The sequence below is a fragment of the Penaeus monodon genome, chromosome 39, assembly GCF_015228065.2.
Source record: "Penaeus monodon isolate SGIC_2016 chromosome 39, NSTDA_Pmon_1, whole genome shotgun sequence".
NCBI lineage: Eukaryota > Metazoa > Arthropoda > Malacostraca > Decapoda > Penaeidae > Penaeus > Penaeus monodon.
In genome coordinates this window covers 28,494,618-28,507,117 of record NC_051424.1, presented here as the reverse complement: position 1 = coordinate 28,507,117, position 12,500 = coordinate 28,494,618, and the positions used below count along the sequence as shown (strand labels likewise).

General features: G+C 40.6%; 1 protein-coding gene across 3 annotated transcripts in view; it reads left to right on the top strand.

Moving 5' to 3' along the window:
• The window catches only part of LOC119597375 (transcription factor GATA-4-like), a 217,529-nt gene that overhangs the window by 165,825 nt on the left and 39,204 nt on the right, over positions 1 to 12,500 (top strand). For all 3 annotated transcript variants that reach the window (XR_005230834.1, XR_005230835.1, XM_037946932.1), the window contains one exon: positions 713 to 1,587. The gene's annotated coding sequence lies outside the window, so the exon portion shown is untranslated. The remainder of the gene's footprint in view (positions 1 to 712; positions 1,588 to 12,500) is intronic.

Here is a 12,500-nt window from a genome sequence, read left to right as displayed (position 1 = left end):
AATAATTTGAGATTAGTCTTGCCCTATATAGCATTTGAACTATATAAGACATTGCTCTGTCTGTTAGATATCTGGATTTGAATATTTGAATCCTAAGATGGCAGAGCAGGGAGGTGGGGGTGAAGTTAGGAGAGTGAGGGGGGGGTCGGGTGGTGATGAGGTGGGGAGGAGAGAGGGTGGGGTGGGGGGTTGGAGAGGGGTAGGGGGAGTAGGGAAGGAGTGGAGAGGAGAGGGGATGGGGTAGGGACGAGAGGGGACGGTGGAGGGAGATTCAGGGTGGGGTAGGGGAGAGGGGGGAGGGGATGGAGGTGGAGGACTGAAAGGAAGGAGTCATCGGGAGAGGGTAGGAGGGGGTCAGAGGGGGGGGGGATGGGCATCATATGAGGGTGGGGGAGGGGGGGGAGGAGGTCGAGAGAGAGTCATGCAGGAAGGGGCAGGGGTTAGGGGATGGGGGTGGGGGGGAGAAAGGATTCATGCACGTGACGTGGCGAGCAGCGGTTGGTAAAAACAGGCTGAAGGTGTTTCATCTTCTGCAGACAGCGCTTGCATCTCGGACTGACCATCATCCCCCAAGGTGCTCGCTGGAACGCTGTTTTTTCGCCATTCTTTGGATATGTTTTAGACTTCTTGAAGATTTTCGATTCTTTTTTTTATCTCTCTCTCTCTCCCTTGTGAAATTCGTTATTAACATTCTCTCTTCTTTTTTTTCCAGAACCCGCGTGCCATCTGACCTCAACACAGTGCCTTCATAGTGCCACCTACGGGCGAGAGAGACCGGAAAGAAAGTAATGACCAGTGTCTCGACATCCGTGCCTTGTGTGTGTGTTTAGGTTTTCGTAGTGTAACCGACCGGGCATTCCGCCGTGCCTTTGACACTGTGTGAACTAGTTTTCCCTTCGAGCAAAACTTGAGAGCGATTTCGAATGTCCCCTCATTTCCTTTGATAGATGTGGTATCCTTAGTTTTCTAGAATCATTTCGATCTGAAGATTAATTCTGGATATAATTAAATCATTGTAGATATAAAGAAAATAATCAGAAAGAGAGAAAAAGAGAAAAAAAAAGGTTGTGACGAGGTTTGAGAAATCGGAAAATTACGTGTACGAGAGCACGTCTCTGCCAGACCCGTCCCCCTCCCCCCTCCCCTCGACCCCCGGAGGACCCCCACGAGCGACCCCAGCGCGCGAGAAGCCCTCGGGGTGGAGTTCTCAGCCATGTTCCCGCCGGGCAGCGCGGGCGGGTACGGCCAGGAGGGCGGCCAGAACCTCCTCACGCCCTCCATGTACTCGTCCCACGCCCACACACACATGCTGCCCTACAACTCGTACTCGGCGCAGCTCGTGCAGCCGTCCACGCCCTCGCCGTCCATGTGGCAGACGCCCCCGCACACGGCCCTCGCGCCCTCGGCCCCGCCCGCCGACCAGACCTTCTCCTCGCCCCTGGGATTCAACAGCGGGCGTGAGGGCTACCTGCAGGGCGCGGGCTCCCAGGGCTTGCAGGCGCCCATCAGCCCGTACCAAGCCTACGCCCAGATGAACCACGGCATGTGGCGCCACTACGACTCCATGGGCCTCCAAGGGCATCACCAGTAAGTGCCAGTGCCAGTGCCAGTTCTGGGAGAGAAAGAGGGAAAGGAGAGTGAGAGTAGAAGAGGGGAAAGTGAGGGTTTGAGCGAGAATGAGGGTGAGAGTGAGGGTGAAAAAGCGAGTTTGTGTGAGATTTGTTTATGGGCGTTTGCATGTGTTTGCTTGTGCGTGCATTAGCGTGTAAGTGTAAATGCCTTTATATTGATGTGTTATTTACGGCTGCCGAAGTTCTTTTATATTTAGTTTGGCGACTACTGCATAAAATTATTTAATTTTCTCTTAATATTGTATTTTTTTTCGTGCTTTGTCATGAAATCGATTTTTTTTAATATATATTCTTCCTGGGGAAAAAAGCAGTCATACTCCCATCTCTGTTATCTTTTATCATTCACTGAGCGAACAAGTGGCCTAACGAATCTTTGATAAAAATACAAATAAAAAGAATCAAATAGATGTTGCTTAACACAAGGGGAGAGAAAAACAAGGTAAAAAGGAGAGAGAGAGAGAAAGAGAGAGAAAGAGAAAGATAAAAATAGATCCCCAAAAACGAGAAAGAGCAAGAAGGAAAAAGAAAGTAAAAAAACAAAAAAAAAAAAAAAAAAAGTTTGAGAAGGTCAGCCAGATGACGTAACGAGAGTGATAACACTGACGTCACAGCCGTTTTCCGCTCCTATCTCCGCCAGATGCCAACCGCGGGCAAAAGCTGATACAACCCTTCGTGTACACGTCACGTTATATCAATGCCGGTGTTATATGGCGCTAATGGCACTAAGTGGCCAATGATTGGTAATCATAACATTACCAAGGGTAAAGGGATAGTAATGATGATCTAAAATAAGGTAGACTTGAGAGCGAAGGATAATAGGTCGAAATGATAATAGGATAATAGATATAGAGCGTTAAGGATAATAGGTCGAAATGCAGGCGATTATTAGTGGTTACTTTTTAATGACGATCACATTTTATTGCCTTCGGTATAAATGAAAAGTAAAATCGATATTCACGTTCTAAAAGAATAAGAAGAAGAAGGAAAGAAGAAAAAAAAAATACTGAAAATCGTCTTGTAAGTTTGTAAACAGCAAATGAAGTTGTCTCCAAGAGTATAAAAGGAAACATAACCCAGCGGTCAAGACGCGAAGGAAAAAAAAAAAAACTGAAGAACGACTTGCGCATTATTATCATTGCCAATAAACGTGCTCAAGATGCGATTCGCGAAATACCTCTTTTACTACCCGTTACGTCCCCCTTTTTTCCCCATTAAAGATAGGAATTAATAAGCGATCGTAACCAGCTACCGTCTTCAATAAGCTCCAATTTAGGATTTGGTAAAGAGAAAGAAATGGTAAAGAACACGCGCGTCTTTATGGGAAAATCGAGGGAAGAAACGCGACTTATAGGGCTCTTTAAATCCAGGTTACATTATGGAATATAAACCGACAATAATCATATTCTGCGAACACGACGCTGTTGAACATTGTACATGACAAGAATGATGTACTCAAAGATGTAATGAGGGTATTTATGTGTTTATGAATTTGCGGAATGGGCTGTTCGAGAGACATTCATATAACTCTGTACAACCCGGGTTTAAGATCCTCCATGAATAGCGTGAGGAAGTTTTATTTAATTTCTTCGTCTGTTTACATTTTTTTTTTTCTATTTTCAGGTAATCTGTCTATTGATATTTATTGTTATGGTTAGTTACTAATGTATTTAGTTTATATCTTAATATTTTTGTAACAATTATAACAATATTTCATTCTCATATATATTTTTTTTTTCCGAAATCAAGATTTGATATTGATAATCGTGATCGAAATAGCCTGATAGTAGCAATAATAGAGGTAATAATAAATAATAATAAGATAATGCTAATTATGATATTAATAACTATCATAATGAAATGATAACGATAATGATAATGTTAGGGAATATAGATAATGCTAATGACGAGAAAAACAAATATACTAGCAACGGAAAAAAAAAAAAAAAAAAAAAATCGCTCTCCTCACCCCCCAACCTTCCCCCCTACCCCTTACCCACCCTCCCTCTCCCGCTCTCTCCGTTATCGCCCCCTCCTCCCACTCCCCCTCTCCTCCGCTCTCACCCTCCCTCTCCCCCTCTCCTCCGCTCCCTCCCTCTCCCCCTCTCCTCCCCTCCCACCCTCCCTCTCCCCTCTCCTCCGCTCCCACCCTCCCTCTCTCCCTCTCCCCCGCTCCCTCTCTCCCTCCCCCTCCCCCCCTTAGCAAGGATCGAGGCGACAAAGACCTCAAGCATCATATCTAGCCAACGGTCAGACAGGCGCTCGTTATCTCCGCCGCTCTCAGACGCCTCTACCGACTGCCATCGGCGATCGTTTTGTCGCCCCGGTTGACATCATGGCCCTGGAGTAGGATTATTGACGTTTGTCGATTTCTTGCTTTTCCCCTTGGGTGGGGGCGGCTTTGCACGGGTGAAGTGTTTTCTTTTTTGTTTGTTTTTTGCTTTTTTTTCGAAGGAAGGGTGGGAGTGAGTTGGGGTTTGTGTGAATGTTGTTTTGTTTGGGGTGTTTTTTTTTTTTTTTTTTTTTTTACTGATTGTTGTGTGAGTTCGTTTTTGTAAAATTTGTGAATTAATTTAAATCGACTTGTTTGTCAGTTATCCATACTTTCCTTCTCCCCTCTTTCCTTTTTTTTCTCCTACCTCTCTCTCTCATTCCCTCTTCCTCCCTAACCGTCTTCCCTACCCCTCCTCTTTCTCCTTCACCTCCACCAACTCTTTATGCTCTCCATTTTCTTCTTCTCGTCTTTCCACCACCTCTTACTCCTTTCTCCCCCTTCCCTCTTCTTCCTCCTCCTTCTCTTTCTTCTCCCCTTCCTTCTCCTCCTTCTTCTGCTCCTTCCCCTCCTCCTCCTCCACCACAAAAGGCGCGACGGAGCCACTGCACCGGAATTAAACTGTCATGGCGGACGCGAACGTAGCGATAAACCTTTCGTTATAAAGACCTGAGCAAATTCATTGTATTCAGTCGAGGTATAGATGTGACAGAGAGAATCAGCATAATTAATAGAAGATGGAAGATCAGTGTAATACAGTGTTAAGAGGGATAGAGTGTCTCTGTAGCTCAGTGTGGTACAGTGTGATACAGCGGGGGAGGTGGATGGAGAGATCCTACTGTATTTTTTTTTTTTTTTTTTTTTTGGGGGGGGGGGTATACAGTGCGATGAGATGTACACTGATTTCATTTTATTTCTTAATTATTTTTGGTTTGTCATCATCGTCATTGTTTTCGTTATCATCATTTTTGTCATTATTTTAACGGATGTTAGGCACCGTTTTTCTATCCATTTGCATACGTACATGAGAGAGAGGGAGAGACAGAGAGAGAGAGAGACAGACAGAGAGACAGAGACAGAGAGACAGAGACAGAGAGAGAGAGAGAGAGAGAGAGAGAGAGGAGAGAGAGAGAGAGAGGAGAGAGAGAGAGAGAGAGAGAGAGAGAGAGAGGGAGGGAGAGAGAGAGAGAGTGTGAAAGAGTGAAAGAGAGAGAGAGAAATAGAGAGAGAGAGAGGAAAAAGAGAAAAACAGACAGACAGCAAGACGTCACTCACTCCTTGGGCGAGTTACGAAAGTCCAGGGGGTGAGGGTTGGTCGTGTTGGAGATACAGGGAGGAGGTAGAGGATGGAGAAGTGATGGAGAAAGGAGAGATCGATCGTAAGTATCGTTATGATTGTTGGTGATAATTCCATTTTTCCTTCTAACCAATTTCTCTATTTTCTTTTCTTTCTTTCTCTATTTACGTTCTTCTCTCATCCCTACTTCCCTCCTTTCTCTTTCTGTTCCTTTCTTTTTTTCTTTCCTCTCTTCTTTTCCCTTTCTCTTTTCCTTTCACCCTCCCTTCTCCATTACCCCATGTTTTCTCTCATTCTCCCTTCCCTCTTTCTTTTCCTCCCTCATTCCCTTTCCCCTTCGTATTCTTCTCCCACCCCGTTCCTTTTCCTCTCCCTCCACCTCCCTCACCCCTCCCTCCACCCCTCCTTCCTTCCCTCCTCCTCTCTCTTCCTCTACATTTATTACCTCTTTATCATCTCATCTGCCTTCACCCCGCCCTCCCCCCTCCCTCTCCCTCTCCATCTCCCCCCTTTCCCTCCCTCCCCAACCCTCCCCCTCCCTCTCCCTCTCCCCTTCCCCCTCCATCTCCCCAACTCTCTCCCTCTCCCACTCCCTCTCCCCCTCCCTCTCCCTCCCTCCCCAACCCCCTTCCTCTTCCTCTCCCCCTCCATCTCCCTCTCCCCCTGTCTCTCCCTCTCCCTCTCCCTCTCCCTCTATTCCTATAACAGCTGACTGCCTGCTTCCTTCACAGGCCAATAAGACACGCATAGATTACTGCTTAATGATCGCCGACAAATTATAATGTAAAAAGAAGGTAGATTAAGATGAATAAATTAGGTAATTACTATATTAATAGGGACCTTTCTCAGGGCAACTTTTACGATAGATTTCGGATTGCTATTGGGTGCTTGTGCGTAGTTATAATTTAAAGATGCTTGCGTTCCTAATAGAGGTGGTAATTATGTCGATAGGAATGGTGATGAGAGAGAGAGAGAGAGAGAGAGAGAGAGATGTTTGAAAACTGATAAAAAAATGACTTAAATTACGTTATAACTATGATAATGACATTATGATAATCGGAATTATTCGAACGGTGTTTGATCAGGAGATACAAATAGTAACTTCGCTTAATTTTGATGCAGATTGATTAACGTTGTATATCTAAACTCGGGGATTTTTTTAAGTAACTTGTTTGTTAAGCTTTAATGAGTAAATTTACTCATTATTTCTGAATATAGAATGATTAATGGAGAAACTACAAAGCTTTATTATCATTATTATCATTATTATTATTATTATTATTATTATAATTATTATCATTATAATTATTATCATTGTTATTATTATTATTATTATCATTATCATACTTAGTCAAATATTTACCCATTAGTTATTATCATCATTATTATTAAAACTATTATCATTATTATTATTGTTGCTGTTATTATTATTATTATTATTATTATTATTATTATTATTATTATACGAGCTTAGTCAAATGTTAACCCATCCATTAAGAGGAAAAAAAAGAAGAAAAAAAAAAAATTCCCAAACAATAATAAACCGACACAAAAGACAAAAATGAAGTTGTAAAAAAAAAAAAAAAAAAAAAAAAAAAAAAAAAAAAAAAAAAAAAAAAGTCACCCGAAGAAAGTAGAAAATTAAGCCTAAAAACGGATAAGAGAGAGAGAGAGAGAGAAAAAAAAAACGTAAAAAAAACGAAAAAAAAAGAACGAAATATTTACCCCTTACCTTTAACCATAAGGTAAGTGATGGGTCAGCTTCCCCTTCTCCGTCATCTGCCTTGGTTAGCGTGTTGATAAGCGCTAATGGGGGAGGGGGGGGGGAGGGTAAGGGAGGCGGGGGGGGAGAGTTGGGAGGGGGGAAGGGAAGGGGTTGGGGGGGTATTGAGGTAGGAGGGGAGGGTATGTAGGGGAAGAGGTAAGGGGTATAGGGAAAAAGGACGTGGGGGGGGGAGGGGGAGTATATAGGGGGAAAAGGGGGGGGGGGGTGCAGTCCACGCGGTTAGCCACAGTGGTCAACCAAAGGTGGGGGGGGTGAGGGGGGGTGAGGAGGGGAGGTGGACACTTCCCACGTGCCCCCTTGTGATGGGCGAGGGGAGGGGGAGGGGGAGGGGGTGGAGGGGAGGGGGGGGCTGTAGAATGTCTAGACATAGGGTGGAATTAAAGCTTTTTACTTATCCTTCTCCCGATCTTTCGCTTTTAAGAACTTTGGGTTTCTTTTAATATTTCTCTCTGGTTTTGTTTCGCCTGGGTTTGTCATTTTATTTATTTTTCTTTCGTTCTTTATGTATTTCATTTTCTCTCTCTCTCTTCCATCTCCTCTTTCGTTTGTTATTTGTATTATCTGTTTTTTTTTTTACCGTTCGTTGTTTTCTTTCTCTCTCTCTCTCTCTCTCTCTCTCTCTCTCTGTTTTCTCTCTCTCTCTCTCTCTTTCGCTCTCTCTCTCTCTCTCTCTCTCTCTCTCTCTCTCTCTCTCTCTCTCTCTCTCTCTCTCTCTCTCCTCTCTCCTCTCTCCTCCTCTCTCATTCTCTCTCTTCCTGCCCTTTCCCTCCATTTATTCATTTCCCTCTCTCAATTCCCATCCATCTTCATCAATTCATCCTTTTCCTTATCTATTTCCCATCTATATATCCCATCATCATCCAATAATTACCTCTTTATCCATTTCCCTTATGCATCTTTATTACTATTTATATTCCATCCTCTTTAATATTCCTTTTTTTATCCACAAATAAAATCCATAATTAATAAGTTACTTTTTTTTTTGCTTCTTATCTTTTTATTCTTTTTATTATCAATTTCCTTCTGTTTTTTTTATGTTTTTTTTTTTTTTTTTTGTTATTTGTCTCTTCTTTTGTTTGTCGTTTTCTATGTCTGTTATTCGTTTTTTTTTTTTTTTTCGTTATCTTATCTAACTAATTTTCATCTTTATCGTTTTATCTCTTTCGCTCTCTTTTCTCTTATCTTTTTTATAATCTTATTTCATTATTTCTATATATTTATCTCCATTTCTCTCCTTCTCCCCATGTTTATCACTCATTATTCTACGTCTCGCTATCTTATCGCTCTATCTCGTTTCTCCCTTTCTCCGTCTTTGCCATTACTGGTCTTTCTTCATCGTCTGTTTGTCGCTTATTATCACATTTTTTGAAATTATTATTATTATTACTATTGATATTATTATCATTATTATTATTATTATTATCATTATTGTTATTATTGTTATTATTATTATTATTACTGTTGTTGTTGTTATTGTTGTTGTTGTTGTTGTTTTTTGTTGTTGTTATTATTACTGTCATCATCATCATCATCAATATTATTATTACTGTTGATAGTAGTATTTTTTTTTTCTCTCTCTCTTTTTTTTGCAAACTATTTTTATTTTTTTAATCCCATCTCTTTCCTTCACATTTTTTCGCAATAAATACTATATCTTACAACTTTATCATCACTGTTATAGTCACTAAACCTCGCTACTATAATCAACATTATTTTCATCACTTTTTCTCTTCTCTCATTCATCCATTTCTCCGTTATTCCTTCTTCCTCTTCCTTCCTTCCTCTTTCATCCCATTTTCCATTGGCAAGAGTAAGAAAAAAAAAACTATATTATCGTTCTAATTAACTTTTTAATCTTTATCACTCTATCTTCCGTTCTTTTTTTTTTGTCTTTTATCCACCCTTCTTTCTCTCTTTTACGTCTTGATTTTAAAAATAATTATCGGTGTTATTCTTATGGTCTTGTTCGTTGTCTCATAAAGTCAGAAATAAATCAACTGTTCTTATTTATCATATCTTTATTAATCTCTCTCTCTCTCTTCCCTTTCTATTTTTTTATCTTTATCACTCTCCCGCTCGTCCCTTTCTTTCTTTTTTTCTTTTATTTATTTATTTATTATTATGATTTTTTTTGTCTTTATCACTTTCCCTCTCTTCCCTTTCTCCATGTCTTATGTTTATAATTTTCTTTCTCCTCTCTTTATCCATTTTCAATCTGTATTCTTTGCTTTCCCTTCCTTTCTCCATTTCTGTCTTTATCATTCTCCATTTTTATCATCACTCTCCCTCTTTCCTCTCCTTCTTCCTTTTCTTTTTCCTATTCCCCTCTTCTCCCTTTCTCCATTCTTCTTCTTCTCCTTCTCCATCTCTTCCTTCATTCTCTCTCTCTCCCTCTCCCCTCTTCTCCCTTTCTCCCTCTCTCACCTTCTCTCTCCCTCCCCCTTCTCCCTCCCTCTCCCTCCCTCTCTCCTCCCTCTCCTCCTCCCCCTTCTCCCTCCCCCTTCCCTCCCTTCTCCTCCCCTCCCTCCCTTCTCCCTCCCTTCGCCCAACGCGTATTCAGGAAAACCCGTATCCGTTCTAGCGAGTTCCGGCGGCCGGGACTCGTAGCCTAACCGCCCTCGTCCGTTCCCGCCAAAACCACCGCCCGGGGGATACGAACCCAGCTGACATTAACAGAGATATGTACAAATTTATGTAACGGAAATGCGAAATGAACAAGCGATATCGAATTAATTAGGAGGGTAAAGGGGCTGGACTTTTAGGTGACAGCCGGGGAAGGGGAGGTGGGCTGGGGGATGGGGGGAGTAGGAGGGGGGATTGGGTGGGGTAGGGGTGGGGGTGGGGACGGGGGGAGTGTTCCAAAATTGTGGTTTGATGGTGTTTTTTTTTTTTTATGGTATTGTGATGGGGATGGGGATGGGGATGGTGGTGGTGGTGATGGGGATGGGGATGGTGAGGGTGATTGTGATGGGGATGGTGGTGGTGATCGCGGTGATGAGTGATAATGATTAGTGGATAGATTTAGGATTTCAGTTGTCTATGTTTCCGAGAGTAGAAAAATACAGCGAACCTTCCTCGTACTTTTGCCAGAACAAGGTTCACTATATATTTGATGTTACCCTCCCTATGTAGGGAGATTAAGAAAAGCAACTAAAACAAATAAACAGTAAAGAAAAATAATAATAATAAATTAAAATAATAAAAAATAAAGAAATAAAGAAAACGAGCGAACAGAAGTTAAAAATAACAACGGTAAATGTTAACGAAACTTAGTATTCATGGAGTGTTGAAGTCCCCCCCCCACCTCTCTCTCTCTCTCTCTCTCTCTCCTCCTCTTCACTCTCTCTCTCTCTCTCTGCTCTGTCTCTCTCTCTCTCTCTCTCTCTCTCTCTCTTCTCTCTCTCTCTCTCTCACTCCTCTCCTCTCTCTCTCTCTTCTCCTCTCTCTCTCTCTCTCTCTCTCTCGTCTCTCTCTCTCTCGCTTCTCTCAACGTCTCTCTCTCTCTCTCTCTCTCTCTCTCTCTCTCTCTTCTTCTCTCTCTCTCTCTCTCTCTCTTCTCTCTCTCTCTCTCTCTCTCTCTCTCTCTCTCTCTCTCTCTCTCTCTCTCTCTCTCTCTCTCTCTCTCTCTCTCTCTCTCTCTCTCTCTCTCTCTCTCTCTCCAAGGAAAAGTATATAGATAAGTGTATATCCAATTTTATTTTCAATAAAGATAAACGCAGAGAGAAAATGGAATATTTTTTTCCCAACCTGTTATTTTTAGAATTAAACGGAACATAATACAATATAAAAAAATATATAGAGATACACATATAACACACACACACCACACACACACACACACCACACACACACACACACACACACACACACACACACACACACACACACACACACACACACACACACACACACACACACACACACACACACACCACACACACACACACACACGAGAGAGAAAATAACGACTTCCTTTGTTTACACTAACAAGGCTGTCATATAAGCGCCAAACTGCCATAACATTAAATGACCATTACCGTTTTTTTTTTTTTTTTTTTTTTTTTTTTTAACCAGGTATTGATAGGACCTTCTGGTTGTGACCCATTAGGGTAACCACTAGTTACCTGGGTTACCTGGGAGTGGGGGTTGGAGCGCAGATGGTAGGAGAATTTTTTTTTTTTTTCTTTTTTCTTTTTGTTTTACGCACTTGATCCTTAGAGTCACGTGCCACATGTAAAGAATATATTTATGTGTGTGTGTGTGTGTGTATATACATACATACATATATATTGGTATGTATGTATGCATGTATACATATACATATACCATATATGTATATATATATATATATATATATATATATATATATATATATACAAACACGCATAATAATATATATATATATATATATATATATATATATATGTGTGTGTGTGTGTGTGTGTGTGTGTGTGTGTGTGTGTGTGTGTGTGTGTGTGTGTGTGTGTGTACATGATTCTTTATATACATATTATACACACACGAACCCGTACATAAATATGTATGCACACACACACACACACACACACACACACACACACACACACACACACACACACACACACATGTATATATGTGTGCCTGTGCGTGTATGTGTATGTATGTATGTGCAGTTTCTATATCGATCAATCTATGTGTATATGTGTGCTTCCTTTTGCTTTTTATTCGATTCGGCTCTGCATTACGAATAGAAAAATATATTTCTGAAATTTTATAAATGTCCTATGAATATAAATGAATATAAGAACAACGGGAATAGCTTTTTATTATTATTGTTTATTATTATTATTATTATTATTATTATTATTATTATTATTATTATTATTATTTAGAAAAAAAAGGATTTTTTTTCTTATCAGGTCGTATTAATAATGTTATCGCAAGCCCAAGGACTGAATTCATTTGTGCGTTTATTATTATTAATATTGTTTTTTGTTACTATTATTATTGTTGTCGTTATTATGATTGTCGTTATCATCACTATCATTATCATCACCATCGCCATTATAATCATTATCATCATCACCATCACCATCATCACCATCATCATAACCACAATCACCATCATCATTATCATCATCGCCATCACTACCATCATCACCATCACTATAATCATTATCACTATCATTATCATCACCATCACCACCATCACAATAATCGCAATTGTTGGTCTTGTTGCAGTTCTGTTATTATCATTGACAATATTATGGTTATCAATTATTGCTTGTCACTTTGTAGACTGTATCTTTTAATTAAATTGAAGGCCACAGTTTGATCAAGGAGAGCGTGTTATTCTTATTAATGTTATCAAATCAAATCAGTTATTGCTGTTATTGTTATTACCACGACCAATGCTGTGCTTATCATTGTTGTTATTATGGTTATGATTATTGTTGTTGTTATTGTTTTGGTGTTTTTGTTATTTTTGTTATTATTATTATTAATGTTCTTATTTTTACTGTTGGTATTAATTTTTTT